This window comes from Dermacentor albipictus, chromosome 9 (assembly GCF_038994185.2).
Source record: "Dermacentor albipictus isolate Rhodes 1998 colony chromosome 9, USDA_Dalb.pri_finalv2, whole genome shotgun sequence".
Lineage (NCBI taxonomy): Eukaryota > Metazoa > Arthropoda > Arachnida > Ixodida > Ixodidae > Dermacentor > Dermacentor albipictus.
Window position 1 is genome coordinate 46,172,648 of NC_091829.1, and position 16,730 is coordinate 46,189,377.

The following is a 16,730-nucleotide window of genomic DNA, read 5'->3' on the forward strand; positions in this document are numbered from 1 at the left end:
ACGGCTCATTTTGATAGATTCACTCTCTTATCGCCTACCGCTCATGACTGCCCCATCATCGTCATAACGTAGGTGGGATGCCACACGCCAATGACGTAGCACGGAAAGGAAGACAGGAATACAGAGTCACGGTCACATTTGCCAAAATCACGCCACGTCATGCCACGAGCAACGCGACGTGACGGCTTTTGCACCCCGTGAGAGGACCACCAAGTTTAACTGCACGACTCTATTGTCCATGCGGGTGCAGACATTCGACGTCTGGTTCTGCAGTTCTGCTCGTCGCCTTTCTTTCGACGTCCCAAAGCGGCGGCGCATTCGGGCCCAGATTAACCATCTCCGTGACTCAGCGCTTTGATAAGCCCGCGGCAGCTCCGTGTTCGTGATGATTGAAAGCCGTCTCATTGGTGTAAATGCACATTTCATGTCAGCGCCTTCCACTGGCGCTTCGAAATGACCCCGGCGGGGACCGTTGGATGACCCTCAAGAACCACCACTTCCGCCATGTCGACAAGATGACACGCAGGCGATACAAACTCGGCCCGCCATTTATTTCAATGCACCTTGGTTTCGTTTCTGATCGAGTCATGGACGTTTTCTGCTGTGAGACAATGTCATTTATGCACTGCTAATGAAACCGAATGAAACTGGCGCTGCTAACGCTCTCTAAACCGAAAAGACTTCACGCTGGTCCTGGCTACCTTATGCATTTTACCTATGTAAACAATTCTCATTAAAACCAAGCTGAAGCTAAACATGTCCACCAAAAGTTTCTTCGCTTTGACAGGAGATCTTTTAAACTATTATTATAGAACGCGAGGTACATACATGCGTGAAATTTTTCTTTTGATGCGTTTCTTGCAGATAGATTCAGAAAACGTTGGAGCCATTTGATTTCTGAACAGAAGAAGTTGTTACAGGGCTTCAGTACGCTGTAGCCGAGTTTCGTCAGCGCTCCAGTACTGGGGAGGTATTCTGCAGGAGTCCACCTTGTGGAGTGTCCATTTTGGCCACTGCTGATTGGATGCAGCTTTACGAGGGAAGAGGAGATGAGCGGCCCCGGCCAAACAGAAGCGGCCCAAATGGACAGTCCACTAGGTGGATTCCTGCAGAATACCTCCCCTGATCACAGAGGTATGCAAGCACTGTGTGGCGCGCAGAGTGTTACGAACTTGCACCGCTGCACCACGATTACGGCTTTGTGGTCCCGTAGCGCTCGTCACCCGTTTCGTGACAGAGCGTTGGTAGCGAAGACTCCGAGCCTGGCGTCGATGAGAATAACAAAAGGGACTTTATACATTATATACAGGTTATCATACAGGACATGAACGGGTCGGCACTGGGGCCGAGTGCTCACAACAAACGCGACTGTTCTCGCACGACGACGTCCGGCGAAAACGCGTGACACATCTCACCCCAGTCGGGAGCGACACTGTCTCCCGGTGGGTCGGCGGATCCTGTTTTTCAGGCAGCGCGTCGCTGCTTTTATAATCCCCGAGGAACCATTGTCACTCCAACGGCCCAATACAAAGTCAGCACACGACGGGTCGTCCGAGGGGTCCAACCAGCGACCGCGCTGGCCACCCGGTTCAAAGTTCGCGCGCGCGGAGACCTCCAGGCAAAGGGAGGTGCGGCGCCGGGCTGTCTGGCACACGCTGACACGTCCAAACACGCTGCTCGCCGAGGCTTCTCCCGCAGGACACCACTGCCTGACGGCTCAGCATCTTGACTTGTGAAGGGAGAATTAGGGCGCTCGCAGGATAGATTCCGCATCTTGCAGATTCGGAATCCGGGCTTGTGGTAATGGCACAACAGCATCCCCGCCCTCAGATAAGGCGCCGGGAAGACGAGCTGCCTCCACGTGGCTCGGATGCCGGGCGCGCACGTTCGTCAGGCTCGTCCAAGTTCACGTCCAGTGTCGGGACGCCAGGTAACTTCACGTGCCCAGGTCCGACTCGCCAGGACAGGAGCTCTGCTCACCGCGTCGTCGCCAAGGCACCTTGACCAGCTCCGCTCGGGTCGTTCCTAAGACCTTGCTTCACGCCACTGGTCCCGCTTGGTCGTTCTGCAGCTTGCAAAACCGACCGGCAAAAGGCAACACCCAACACGAACAAGTGCCCTCTGTCTCCCGTCAAACACCAGACAATGCCATAATCCAAATCAACCTAACTAAATCGCTATCCCCTTTTGCTCCCGCTGCAACAAGAGGCAGGTGTACGATCTAGCACACAAGGCTCAAACAATCAGTTTTCAAATTAACAACACAACAGAATAGACAAGAAACAATTATTAATGAGCAATAATAATTACAAATGGAATGGTCCCCTTGAAATCACTTGGACCGAAAACATACCACTGAGGAAGCAAATGAGGTCATTCATTTTTCCCGGCGATATTTTCGCGGAATCCGAAGCTGCTTATATTTGCGACCCTGCTTATCCGTCTAGCGGCGGTACAATAAGCCAGATTCCTTGCCAAATGAAACCCCTTTTTTTTTCACTCCCCGTTTGATGCTCTTCCTCAGATCGGCTAGTGAACAATCTTCCTGTTGCTCGCGAATCAGACTTTCTCTTTCAACTGCAGCCTGCTCCTGCCGGCTGGCGGAAACCGGAGCGAGTGTGGAGCCCGCGTCGCCTAATTGCGGCGTCGCGTCTCTATCGCGGCTAGCACTGCACGCGTCACTCCCACTCACCTCCAGGACCCGCTCGCCTAGGCCAGCCTCCGAGCTCTGCCTCTCCCGTGACTGCTCGCCACTCAAGTTACCCTGATCGGTCCCTGTACCGCACCGCTGTTCGCTCACCGACGCAAAGTCAAGTTCCCTCGACAGCGGGCGCGCTTTGGATCTCGTGAGGGCCATGTACGCCACGTCGGCAAAGAATGATTTGCCCTGATCCCTCAGCAGCTGCTCCGAGCTATTTGAGAAGAGGTAGGAAAATTGCTCCGGGAGGGTGGCTGACACAGCGGCTTCGGTGTTAAGTTTCCCAAACTCTCCTTTAATGATAACCGTTGCGATCGGTAAACAGACACTCTCCTTCTCGGCCACTTGCCGTATCCTAACGCACTCTCCCGTAAAGTCACTCGAGGAGACGAAAGACGGGTGAACAACGTCCATAGTTGCTGCAGAGTCCCGCGGTGCTCGGCACTTCTTGCCGTTTACCTTAATTTCCTGCACATAGGGCTCCAATAGACGTATGTTTTTGTGAGTTTCCTGTATCGTTGCAAAAGCAATTTTCTCTGGGCAGCTCGCTGCGATGTGCCCTTGCCTTTTGCAATTGTAGCAAGCTAACGGCTTCCGTTTTTCAAAAGAACGCGTCGTATCGTTTCGCTGCTTGGGACCATCGTTAGCATTCTGAGATGCATTCTGTCCTTCCCTTACAGTTTCTTTGGTAAGAGACTCATCTTTCCGAAACTCGCGACGCGTGATTTGCTTCCGTTCGTCGGACTTCCCGGAAAACCCATCTCTTCTATCAGCTTTTTCTACGCGCACTGCCTTGCTGTGCAAGCTGCGGCGTGTGTAATACTCTTCCGCTAACTCTGCTGCCTTGTTTAGCTTAACCTCCTTTAGCCTATCTTGCAGCCAGAGCCGGACATCCTCATCAATGCAACGGTAGAACTGCTCCAACGCGATGCATTCGACCATTTTGTCGCGGTCGTCGTAAACCTCTTCGCCCTTCAGCCATTCCACCAAGTCGGCTTTTAGACGAAACGCGAAGTCAACATTCGACTCCTTGCCCTTTTTTGCATACCGGAACCTCTGCCGGAAAGCTTCGGGCGACAATTTGTACTTCCGCAGTAGCGCTTCCTTCACATCACTGTAGCTCTCAAACGCCTCTTTCGATAAGCAAGTTATTACGTCTGATGCCTCCCCAGGAAGCAAGGCTAACAGATTCTGTGCCCAGAGGGATCGCTCAATGCTATTCCGTTCGCACACGTGCTCAAATTTCACGAGGTATTTGGCCATATCCTCTCCGACGACAAAGGGTGGAAGTTGATCGCGTATTCTAGGAACATTAGAAGTGAGACCAGGCGCCGGCGAGTTATTTCGGATCTCCAACTCTTTCATTTTAAGCTCATGCTCGCGCCGTTCCCTCTCTCTCCTATCCTCTCTTTCCTCCTCGCGACGTTCCTTTTCTCTCCTTTCCTCCCTTTCCTCGTCGCGACGTTCATTGATACCCGCCAAGGCCTCTGCGGCTTCCTCAGCCGTTACGTCCCCAGTCCTCATGACCTCAAGGATCGCATTCTTTCTTTTAGTTGAGCCCAACTCAATGCCCAACTCCTCACAAATTTCGAGAAGTTCCTTCACCTTGTACTTCTCCATCGTTCACACTGTCCTCCTGCTGTTTACCCTTTTTGAATATACCTGCCGTACGCTACTATAATGCTACTAATAAGACATATGCAAGTATTTCACACACTGCCCTGTTTACCCCCTCAGCATCCCCTGGTTTTCAAAACACTCTTACTAGGCTTGAAACACACAAGGTTATCACAATGCAACACCAAATCCTTCCCTAAGCTACTATAACCTGTGTCAGAGAAAGTCTGGTGTTTGAGGTAAACTTCAGGCACTCACCGCGCCGAGGTAGCTGATGCCGGTCAATCCCGTAGCTGCCATCCAGTGTTACGAACTGTACCGCTGCACCACGATTACGGCTTTGTGGTCCCGTAGCGCTCGTCACCCGTTTCGTGACAGAGCGTTGGTAGCGAAGACTCCGAGCCTGGCGTCGATGAGAATAACAAAAGGGACTTTATACATTATATACAGGTTATCATACAGGACATGAACGGGTCGGCACTGGGGCCGAGTGCTCACAACAAACGCGACTGTTCTCGCACGACGACGTCCGGCGAAAACGCGTGACACATCTCACCCCAGTCGGGAGCGACACTGTCTCCCGGTGGGTCGGCGGATCCTGTTTTTCAGGCAGCGCGTCGCTGCTTTTATAATCCCCGAGGAACCATTGTCACTCCAACGGCCCAATACAAAGTCAGCACACGACGGGTCGTCCGAGGGGTCCAACCAGCGACCGCGCTGGCCACCCGGTTCAAAGTTCGCGCGCGCGGAGACCTCCAGGCAAAGGGAGGTGCGGCGCCGGGCTGTCTGGCACACGCTGACACGTCCAAACACGCTGCTCGCCGAGGCTTCTCCCGCAGGACACCACTGCCTGACGGCTCAGCATCTTGACTTGTGAAGGGAGAATTAGGGCGCTCGCAGGATAGATTCCGCATCTTGCAGATTCGGAATCCGGGCTTGTGGTAATGGCACAACAGCGCAGCAGTCGCGCTATCATGACTGCGTGAACTTTAGACGTAAACTTACACGCGGACTTTACACAGCCACACAGAAACATATGTCAGCGTGTGTCTGTGTGTGTTCTCGCATGTGAGGGTGTGCGTGTGGGTGTTTGTGTGCGCGTGTGTGTGTGAAGAAACATGATGAAAACCGCCAAGAGACAAACACATATGTAAAAAACGTCCCGGACGTGTTGCATAGGTCTCCCTCCAAACTACTCCTTCCAAAGAGCTCTTTCAAACGTGCGGCGCATGCAGCAATATCCCCCAGTCGCGTAATCAGGCGGCGAAACACAGGGCACAAGACTCCTGGCTCCCCCGTTTCCTCCAAAACTCCTTTATTTATATTAGCAATAAGGGGCCAGCATCCTCTCCCCTCCCTCTCTCCGTCCCCGGTGGAGTTCATGCCGCCCTCCTCCCCTTTTCAAAAAAAAACCATTTGAATTTGAATCCCCCTTGAATTTATCGTGAGTGAGCACCAGGCCCTAACAGACGAGATAACCAAGCTTCCGAGCATCACAACGCAAGACTCCTCGTCATTCAGCACATACTACTTACATTAAGTCTACGGAGGAACTTGCGAAGCAAACGGTGGCACCATAGTCGTGGCAGCAGCCAAAAGACACAGCTAATAGCATGACCTTCCAGATTCAACCGAGCGTGCCCTCAGTATCATAGGCCGGCCGCTTTATTTTTATGCGGAGCATATTACGAGGGCTCAACCCAGCTCCTCAGGCGCGGCGGTGTCGCCTTGAATACCACGTGACACCGTGACGTCACGACAGAGGAGAAGTGGCTTTGGCTCAACTCTTGCAAGACGGGCTGGGTGGGAATCGAACCAGGGTCTCCGGAGTGTGAGACGGAGACGCTACCACTGAGCCACGAGTACGATTCTTCAAAGCGGTACAAAAGCGGCTCTAGTGAATGCGGTGTTGCCTTAGAAACGAGCTGTTTCTAAGGCTCAGGCGTGCGTCGCTTGCTTAGGCGCACATTTCGTTGCCGCGCCGAACGCTGCGTTGCTCGACGCTCACCGCGTCCAATGCGGGGCGTCCAAGCCGAAGCAGAGTAACGCATGAGTTGTTTCTTCGTCTAGCCGAACCAAATATAGCCAAGCAACAGCAGTTCACCAAGCTAAACAGTGGTTCAACAACTAAAATAAAGGCTAGTATGCTTCGCATCCTAGGCTTAACCTTACCTAAGCCACAGCAATTTTTTATTTATTTATTTATTTATTTATTTATTTATTTACTATTGAGTGAGTGAGTGAGTGAGTGAGTGAGTGAGTGAGTGAGTGAGTGAGTGAGTGAGTGAGTGAGTGAGTGAGTGAGCGAGTGAGCGAGTGAGTTGAGTGAGTGAGTGAGTGAGTGAGTGAGTGAGTGAGTGAGTGAGTGAGTGAGTGAGTGAGTGAGTGAGTGAGTGAGTGAGTGAGTGAGTGAGTGAGTGAGTGAGTGAGTGAGTGAGTGAGTGAGTCCTCACCTGGGAAATATGGCCTGCGGCCTAAGATGGCGGAACGTGATCAGGTGAAAGCAAGGATGCCTGCCTTCTTAATGAGCGAAGGCACGCTTAGCGTTAAATATTCCTTTGTCGTCTCCTTGCGGTGCGCGACCTATCCGGGTCGAATTAGGAGTCGAGTGTGTTTGTCCGTGATGCTAGCTGTGGCAGGAGAGGACAGATGAGCTGCTTTACGTTGACGTTGCTAATCGCAGGAAAGTTAGGTCACCACACATGTGTTCCCTTCCACCTGCTAAGAACATCCAATGTAATAAATGACTTCAGGTCTTTACATTTCCAGGCGGGAACCTGAGCTGCTCTGGCAAGCCTAGTCTGAATGGGACGGAGAATGTTGTGAACTGACTCCCGTAGTGCAACCTTCCATTCCTATTTCAGTGGGGTAATATCAGCAGGTACTCTGCAATGATTGATTGGAGGGGAGCTATAGCTGAGGTACAGCAATGCTGGGCTCACCTCGAGGATGTGCTGGTGGTTCCCTCTAAGTTCCTCGCCTTGTGTCCGGTAGACGAGAATGTGTGAGAGAATATTTTTATAGCAAGGTGCTGACACTGTATAATGAATGCGATTCTTTTTTTTTATTCCTTCGCAAATTCTTGGCAGCTCTGGAATACTCGTCGACATAGCATGAAAGCTGCGCTCCTGTGCTCTATTATGTAGGGTAAACTAGTGAACTGTCTGCACACTTCTGGAATCTTAGTTTTTAGGATCGCTGAATTGCTGCAACAGCGGCCGCCGTCACTAGATTCTCGTCTGTGGCCCGCTTTAAACCAGTTACCAATGGTAAATTATTCTTCTAAAGCTGTTTTCGCTCATGTAACGAGAAAAACTTTAAATAGTAATTCAACAAATGAAGATAGAATTTTCTTTTTTAATTTCTTATTGAAACCTCACATCGGTCAGCTTTATGTGGCTTCATAAATTTAAATTTAGAGCCATATCTTTAATGAACAAATACTTACTTTAATCAGAAATAGTTAACAAAGGGCGCATTAAAATGCTTTCAAAATCATTGACATCTTGGTGTGCCAGAGCGATCCAATTCGGAGACAATGAAATTTATGTTTTGGGCTGTTTCTTTTTCTTACTTATTCTCGTAACAGTGGGGAGATGGGAGGGGGCTCCTATTTGTAAAGGCCAATTTTCCAATACTGCCTAACAATTTTCTTCAGTGTACCTTGTCAAGCATCAAAACTGCCCACTCAATTAACAAGAAACCTAGTGAATGAAATTATTCGCGGGCAACAGCACCCATGATTTCATGAGTTGGATTTATGCTGCCAGACAGCCTACAGTCTCGCAATATCCCAGCGCAAAGGCTTGCTTCGAAATCCAGAGTAAAGAAAAAGAAGAAACAACTAAAGAAACGTTTCTTGCTACAATGAGACAAAGAGCCAAGTCAGTGGGCTCCTTCGAAGAGAAAAGCTACTGGTGAACTAATTTCTACAAACACAATGACGGTAAGGTAGAGAGCACGCTTTCGAGCCGTCACTTTGAAAATCTGATGGAACTGGTATAGGAGGCTGCGCTAGCTCTGACACAAAGTAACACAAGAGCAGAATTACTGCTCAAAAAATCTGCACTTATTTGCCACGCTTTAGACTCACGTGCACTTTATCATTGCATAAGTCATTAAATACGCACGACTAAAGCGCCCATTTACAGACTTGGCAAAGCGGGAGACGTGGCCTTCAAAGCGGTTTTTTTATTTTAACATTATGGATGACCGCGTTACCATCACTGTCCTTCTTATCGTTTCTCTTTTTTTTTTAATCCGGACACGATCGGATCCCATGTCCCATATTATGTGACACATATTGACAGTATACATACAGTCGAAAGAAAAAATTGGCTTCGCAGGAGATTGGCCGATAAGACCCACCCAATATTCAATATTCGGGGTGGCGGACAACAGGTGTGAAGTGACAATTCTGAGTGACTGTTCAAGACTTAAAGGAACGAATCGCAGTGTTTACGAGGACTCTTCGAAGAGAGTTGCTGAAATAAGGAATCGGTTGTGGAACTCAGCTACAGAAGAAAAGAAGAAAGGCAGTAAAATTAAGCTTATTTTTGATAAACTGAGACGAGGAGAGTAACGAAAGATACGAGTGTGGCAGTGAACCAAGAATAGCCACGGACTGACACGAACAGAAAGAACGTCGACGTTTTCAAATGATAAGTGTAAATGCAAGAAGCGTGTCGTGTAAAGGAGAGGAACTAGAGTTGATGAGTTGGCAGCATTAACCCAACTTTCTCGTGATTACGGAGACATTGCTGAACGAAAGCATATCTGATGTAGAGGTTAGTCTCCCGGGGATTGGATTGTAAAACGTTATTTGTCTAACAGATGTAGGGAAGGCTTTAAGCCTTCCCACCTAGACGACGGCCAGGAGTCCTTGGACCCTAGCGGTGGTTTCGGCCAGTCAGACGGTCTTCAGTTGAATCTCCGGATCCGAGCCGAGTAATAAGGTCTCCCATTGTTCTAAAGACTTTATTCTTCCCCTGAGAGTAACCTCTACATCACAGAGCACAGTGTGGAAAGGCCGATCAGGAAGAGGTGCAGGCGTACCTCTCCTGATTAAAAAAAAATACAACCTTCACTATTATAGCAGCCCCAGATGATACCGAAAGCGTTTGGATGAAAACAGCACTTTAAGTAATCGCAGTGTCTTTATCGCTGGCTTATACAGGGCACCAAATATACGCCGACAGGGCAAATTCTTCGTGTTCGTAAATTCATGGATTCCAATTCTAAACATGGTGAAAATATTGTCCTTTGGGCGACTTCAATCTTCCGGTTATTGATTGGAATTCATATTTACTTGGTGAACCAAACGTGGTACTCAGTGAACACTTGTTAAAATAATATTCTGTTACAACCTTGTACTAGTCGCAAATGATTATGCGCGGATATTACACATTCGTTTGTTTACTTCTTCTTGGCAGTGTCCTTCCTGCGCTTCTTTCCTGCACGAGTCCATTCGATGTGGTTCCTTGTTTGCCAAGTAGAGAAGAGGTGCATGTCACAGGAGTACTACCTCTGAGATACTTTATTTCATTTCAGCTTTGCGGGTTAACGCATCGTTAAGGCGAATGACGGGAGTTACTCACATTTGTACTAGTAAAGGTACCTTCCCCTCATTTGCATAGAAAAGTTACCTTGGGTTGCTGCCCCCCGCCGAAAAAATATCCTGGATACGTGCCTGTACACGGTCCCGGCACGTAGCTGAGATGGAAGGCGGCGCTTGCCCTCCATGCCGCAGATACTACCGACCACTGAGGTTGACAATTCGCGGCGCTCGTCGGAAGCAGTACCCGTAAACACTTGCCAAGGAAATACCTTGCAAGAGTGTGCGTGTCAGTTTATTCATTTAGCATGGTCCACATTATTGTGTGCAGTAAAAGTACGGAAGGTGCGACCGAGACATCAGGAAAAGAGAAGCCGCCGTGGTCACGAGGCTACCCCAATGCCGGTCGCGCCGATATTTCACTGCCACCAGCCACCTCGCCCACAACTCAATAGGTCGCAGTCTGTCCAATGGCGACAATTACAAACCACGTCATGTGAAAGTCCGGCACTACTACATGTTATATGTGCAGCAATATGCACGACCGACAAATGCAAAGACCGAGATGCACGAGCTACCTTAGAACACATACTATAGGAGTACCATGGATCAATACACAGTAATGAGAACGCAGCCTCCAGCGAAAGCCTCCGCGCGCGCTGGTGGGCAGCGCTGCTCAGGTCAACCCTGGAAGAGCAACTCCGGGAAATCCAGCGGGCCGAGGAAGCCGCTACGAGGCAAAACCTCCTGGCCGACACCTCAGCGGCAGCCCAGTCCACAAACACGCCGGGTATGAAGTAAAGTTTTTCTGTCTGCTTCCCACACTCCTCTAGATACGAAAGAGTGCCTTAGCTACCTGACAAATGCACCAAAGACTTCCTAGGAAACAAACTGGCTTGAATAACCTCGCTCAGGAAGAACAAAATCGAAATATCCCTCTGCCTAAACATTGCTCTTTAATGGTAACATGATGGACGTCCTCACGCCATCTCAGGTGCCAAACGTCTCCAATGAGACATCCAGGAGTTTGGTTCTGGTGTGCCACTGTAAAGGCAAGGCGATGTGGAGAAGTGTGTATGGAAAACCAATGAAAAAATACTGGCTCTTCAAATAACTAACCCTTGCATCAGGCATCAATCCATAATCCTCAAAGATAGTAAGGGTATACAGAAGCGCCTACTCGTTGTGGACATATAGCAGAATTTCGTAATCATACGCCACTAGTTGCCAGAGATCTGCAGGATCCTAACCTGCAGATGACGTTATAGAGCTCCTACGTAGGGTTATTGGAATAAGATACCCAAAACTGGAGCGAGAAGATAGCGCCGAAACACTCCCCAAATGACACGGAGAGGCTTGCTTTCGTCGCGAGTCTAGAAATAATGAAATCCCCATGTAGTGTTTTGTTTTGTTTTTATGGGGGAGTGAGGTTTCATGGGGGTTCAGCAACAGTAACAGTACAACGTTTTTCGCGCACATTTCCAGAACTGCTCACGAAAACAACGTTCATTTCCGTGCGATCAGAAGCTGCTAGACTGTATTTCACTGCTCTAACTAAATCTTATTTCAATGTATTGCATATAGATGAAAAAAGTAGGTTCAGTGCTTAATAATTTGGGCCAGGGTGCTGCTAACAATTCTTAGAAGAAGTAGAGGTGCCAAAATTAATTTGGCACTTTCGCCCGAAGTGGCAAGCACTGACAGCGATAGCGAGGTTTAGCGTTGCATTTCGCCTCCGTGGACGGTATTATAACCATGGAAGAAGGAAATGAACTAAAAAGAAGCATGACGCCACGCAGAAATCCTTGACACCCGATCTCCCAGTATCGCCCCAACATATGACCTATGAGACTTAGGGCAATTGGGTGGAAATGTTTGGTTCCCTTTGCTCAATGCTCTCCCCTGTTTTTTATTTTCTTTCCTCTATGCTAGAAAAGCACCCCGTGTTGCTTGTAATGATGATCATGATGTAAGGTATCTCCTTTCGTTTGAAGATATTAGCAACTTACATTCCACTCGCTTTATCCCTCTCAAAATCCCATCAATATAAATGTCAATGACATCCTTGCTCGTCAGCGTGGAAGCCGCAGAATATACCCACCGCCTCATCCACAAATAAGCGGGGAACCGGCCACCGATTGGCGCATAATATGGGCTGGGGTATTCCCCATCTAAAATTGCTAAACACCATGTGTCCCATTTGCTATGGGGCCAACTGGCCTTGGTGCGGTGGCATATCCACCCTAATACATGTAACCTGTGAATGCACTAAGCGTCCTCACAGGACAAACATCAATGACACAAGGGAGAAGTCGGAGGCACAGCCCGCCCGTTCCGACTTGGCACGACAAAAGTCCTTAATTACCCAAGCCAGGCGGGCGGCAGAGGCCAGTGGTACAGAGTTTCGCACTATATGTCCAGTGGGGCTAGGGGGATCCGACCACAACTCCCTGAAATCTTTCCCTCTCAGAGAAGGTTGCTCTCTCTCTGTCTCTCTGTCTCTCTCTCTCTCTCTCTCTCTCTCTCTCTCTCTCTCTCTATATATATATATATATATATATATATATATATATATATATATATATATATATATATATATATATATATATATTGTTGCGGGAAGAAAGCAGGCCTACGAGTGTAAAATAACTTATATTTACAAATGATGGATATGGCGTTCAGGCAACCGCCAGACTTCGTCTTTCCCTAGTCCAATTCAACGTCTTCCTCCACTTCACCGTAACATCACCCTCCCGGTGGGGGAGCTCCGTCCCGGTGCAAGTTAAACAGCCTCACTTATTGGGGGGACATAGGGCTTGAGCCTGGTGACGTGAACAACATCACTGGTTAAGTTGGGAGGCACGGAAGGCTGACCGAGTGGGGCGATCTCGTAGGTCACGTCGGACAGTTGGCGTAAGATCTGGTACGGACCAGAAAAACGGGACAGTAATTTTTCCGACAAGCCGACACGACGTGAAGGCGTCCAGAGAAGGACAAGGGAACCAGGTGAAAAATGGTGGTCTCGGTGCCGAAGGTCGTAGCGTCGCTTTTGAGAAGCTTGCGAGACTGTGAGGCGATGACGGGCGACATCTCGGGCCTGGGCGGCTAAGTCAATAGCATCGCGAGCGTAAGCAGTGCTGGGTGACTGTACTGCGGAAGGTAGCAACGTGTCAAAAGGCAAGGTGGGGTCGCGGCCGTACAAAAGGAAAAATGGTGAAAATCCGGCAGTGTCGTGACGGGACGAGTTGTATGCGAAAGTGACGTATGGTAAAGCGACGTCCCAGTCGCGGTGATCGTTGGAAACGTACATGGCGAGCATTTCAGTGAGTGTGCGGTTGAGTCGCTCGGTGAGGCCGTTCGTTTGAGGGTGGTACGCGGTAGCAATCCGATGTTCTGTAGAACAGGAGCGGAGCAGATCATCAACGACCTTCGATAGAAAGTAGCGGCCGCGATCCGTCAGCAACTGGCGAGGGGCGCCGTGGTGCAGGATGACGTCTTTTAGTAAGAAGTCGGCGACATCTGTAGCGCAGCTGGTTGGCAGGGCTCGTGCGATGGCATATCTAGTGGCATAATCGGTTGCTACAGCAATCCATTTGTTTCCTTTGATGGAAATTGGAAACGGACCAAGGAGGTCGAGGCCCACACGGAAGAAGGGCTCTGTAGGTATATCAATGGGTTGAAGCAAACCAGCGGGAGGCATAGCAGGCGTCTTCCGGCGCTGACACAGGTCGCAAGAAGCGACATAACGGCGCACAGAGCGATAAATGCCAGGCCAGAAGAAGCGGCGCCGCAGGTGGTCGTAAGTACGAGTGACGCCCAGATGTCCAGCAGTAGGAGCGTCATGAAGTTGCTGGAGCACGGTGAGTCGAAGGTGCTTGGGGACGACTAGGAGGAGCTCCGGGCCGTCAGGACGAACGCTACGACGGTATAAAGTTCCATCGCGCAAGGTGAACATCCGAAGGGACGGGTCATTGGGCGAGGAGCTTAGGCGTTCCATAAGTGTTCGAAGAACAGGATCCTTGCGCTGCTCGTCGCCAATGTGGAGGAAGCCGGAGAGGGACAGAATACTGATGTCCGAGTCTGCATCGGTATCGTCCGGTTGATCCACGGGATTGCGGGACAGGCAGTCAGCGTCTTTATGCAGGCGTCCTGACTTATATATAATAGAAAATGTATATTCTTGTAGGCGCAATGCCCAACGTGCAAGTCGTCCAGTTGGGTCCTTCAAAGAGGAGAGCCAGCAGAGGGCGTGATGGTCGGTGACGACGCAGAAGCTCCGACCGAAAAGGTACGGGCGAAATTTCGCGACCGCCCATACGAGCGCGAGACATTCTCTCTCAGTAATGGAGTAATTGCGCTCGGGCGTGGAAAGAAGGCGGCTAGCGTAAGCGATGACACGGTCTTGGCCCTGTTGACGCTGAGCGAGGACAGCGCCGATGCCATGACCACTCGCGTCAGTTCGTACCTTTTTGAGCCGGCGGCGGAGAGCAGCGCTCATAACTGAAAGCTGCGCTCCTGTATCAACGAGAGATCTAACAGGAACGCCATCGACTTCAATGTCCAGCAGGTTTCCACATGTAGGCAGGGTCAATAGAGGATTTGTGGGCCGGGTCGGAGTTGCAGCTTCACCTCCGGGAGCTGCACCGCCTAGTTTCCCGAAGCGAAGCGACCGGTTGCAGAAGGGGACGAAGAGCGGTGAACGAGAGGCGAACGGGACCTACGACCTTGCGGAGACGGGGATCGGCTGGATCTTGGTGGAGCACTGTCGGCGTTGATGTTCCTAGTCGGCGTATAGGGCGAGAAAGTGCGATTGTCGGGTACTTGGCTGTAGTGACTCGGAGACGACCACCGAGGAGGCGACGACCAGTGGTTGCGGCAATGACGGGCGATGTGTCCAATACCGGAACAATTAAAACAGATGGGTTTATCATCCGCTGTGCGCCATTCAGCTGGGTTGCGACGGAGTGGTGGAAAGCTTTGCGTCCGGGAGCGAGCGGTCGGAGAAATTTGGTAGGTGTTGGTATGGCGGACTGAGCAGAGAGATGGAATACCGAAACTTGCTATTTCCTCCCGAACGACCGCTTGTATAAGGGAGATAGCGGGTACGCTTTCCCGACAGTCTGAACGAACGGGAGCCGGGGCCATGGCCTCAAGCTCACGGCGAACGATGCGCGTTATTTCTTCCGGTCCTGCGGGCTGAACGAACCGCGGCGGGTCTTCGCAAGAAGATGTCGCGGCGGTATTGGGCAACCGGTCGAAAGTTTGAGTGACGCGGCGGCCCTTCGCTTGTTCGAAGCGCCGGCACTCCTTAATAATTGCATCCACAGTGGCACAATCCTTACACATCAAGAGATTGAAGGCATCGTCTGCAATACCTTTCAATATATGGCCAATCTTGTCTGCCTCGGTCATGTTGTCATCAGCCTTGCGACAGAGGGCCAGCACATCCTGTATGTACACGACATAGGATTCTGTGGACGTCTGAGCGCGGCACGCAAGTTCTTTTTTAGCTGCCAGCTGACGACCGACAGGTCTGCCGAACAGGTCTCGCATTTTTTCTTTGCAAACATCCCAGCTCGTTAGGTCAGCTTCATGTGTGTCATACCATTGCTTCGCAGTTCCCTTCAGATAAAATATTACGTTTGCAAGCATCATTGTAGGATCCCACCTGTTGTTGTCGCACACTCGCTCGTACATCGTAAGCCAGTCCTCGACGTCGACGTTGTCCGTGCCACAAAATGTTCCCGGGTCCCGTGGGTGAGTGAGGATGACCGTGGGCACGGGCTGCCGAGGCGTTGTCGCTTGTGTCGGTTGATTTGCCATTGTGGCAGCAGGTAGATGACGTCCGCTGCGAAGTTCCGTGGTGGTACCCCGCACCTCCACCAAAATGTTGCGGGAAGAAAGCAGGCCTACGAGTGTAAAATAACTTATATTTACAAATGATGGATATGGCGTTCAGGCAACCGCCAGACTTCGTCTTTCCCTAGTCCAATTCAACGTCTTCCTCCACTTCACCGTAACAATATATATATATATATATATATGGTCGAACATTCTCGATCTTGTTCTGGTCTCAAATGCTGACTTCGCTTCATCAGTGTCCCATGTCATGGAACTAAGTGATCACAAAGCCGTAACATTGCACCTATCTTTTCCGATTAGAAAAATACAGCCAATACAAAAATATATCAGGAGCTACAACAAGGCCAACTTTTCTGCGATTAACTCCAAACTGGAATCTTTCTATGAATGTTTTCGTCAATCTGTTTCTTCACGATCAGTTAACAATAACTGGTTACTGTTCAAACAGCAAATTAAAAATCTAATTGACAAACACGTACCTCTGATTCGCATTCGAGGCGATGCATGCAAACCTTAGTATTCCAACTCGCTAAAGAGACTATCGCGTAAGAAAAAAAGATTGTATCGTGTCACTCAGAAATCGTCTTCAGCATCTAAATGGAAGAAATACTCGGATTGCCTGCGTGAATATGCCTGTCTTTTGAGGCTGTCGAATATGGCTGTCGAAACGCAAAATTCATCATGAGGATCTAAAAAATATCATGAGTGTTAACCCCAAAAAATCTAGGAGCATTTTAAGTTCAAAGAATCAGTCCCATAACATTGTGCTTCTTTATCCAGACGGCTCTGACGTTCCACTTGATCAGCGGGCTGGTGTCATGAACTCCTATTTCTCTTCTGTTTTCACTTCCGAACCTGTTCATGATGTATCGGCGCTGCCTTGACCAAATTTTGGTGCAATGCCACCGGTCGTCGTCACACTTGAAGGCATTTTGTGCCTCATTACCAATAAAAAATTTCGAGTGCTCCGGCACCTGACAATATCCCTGAAACTTCCTT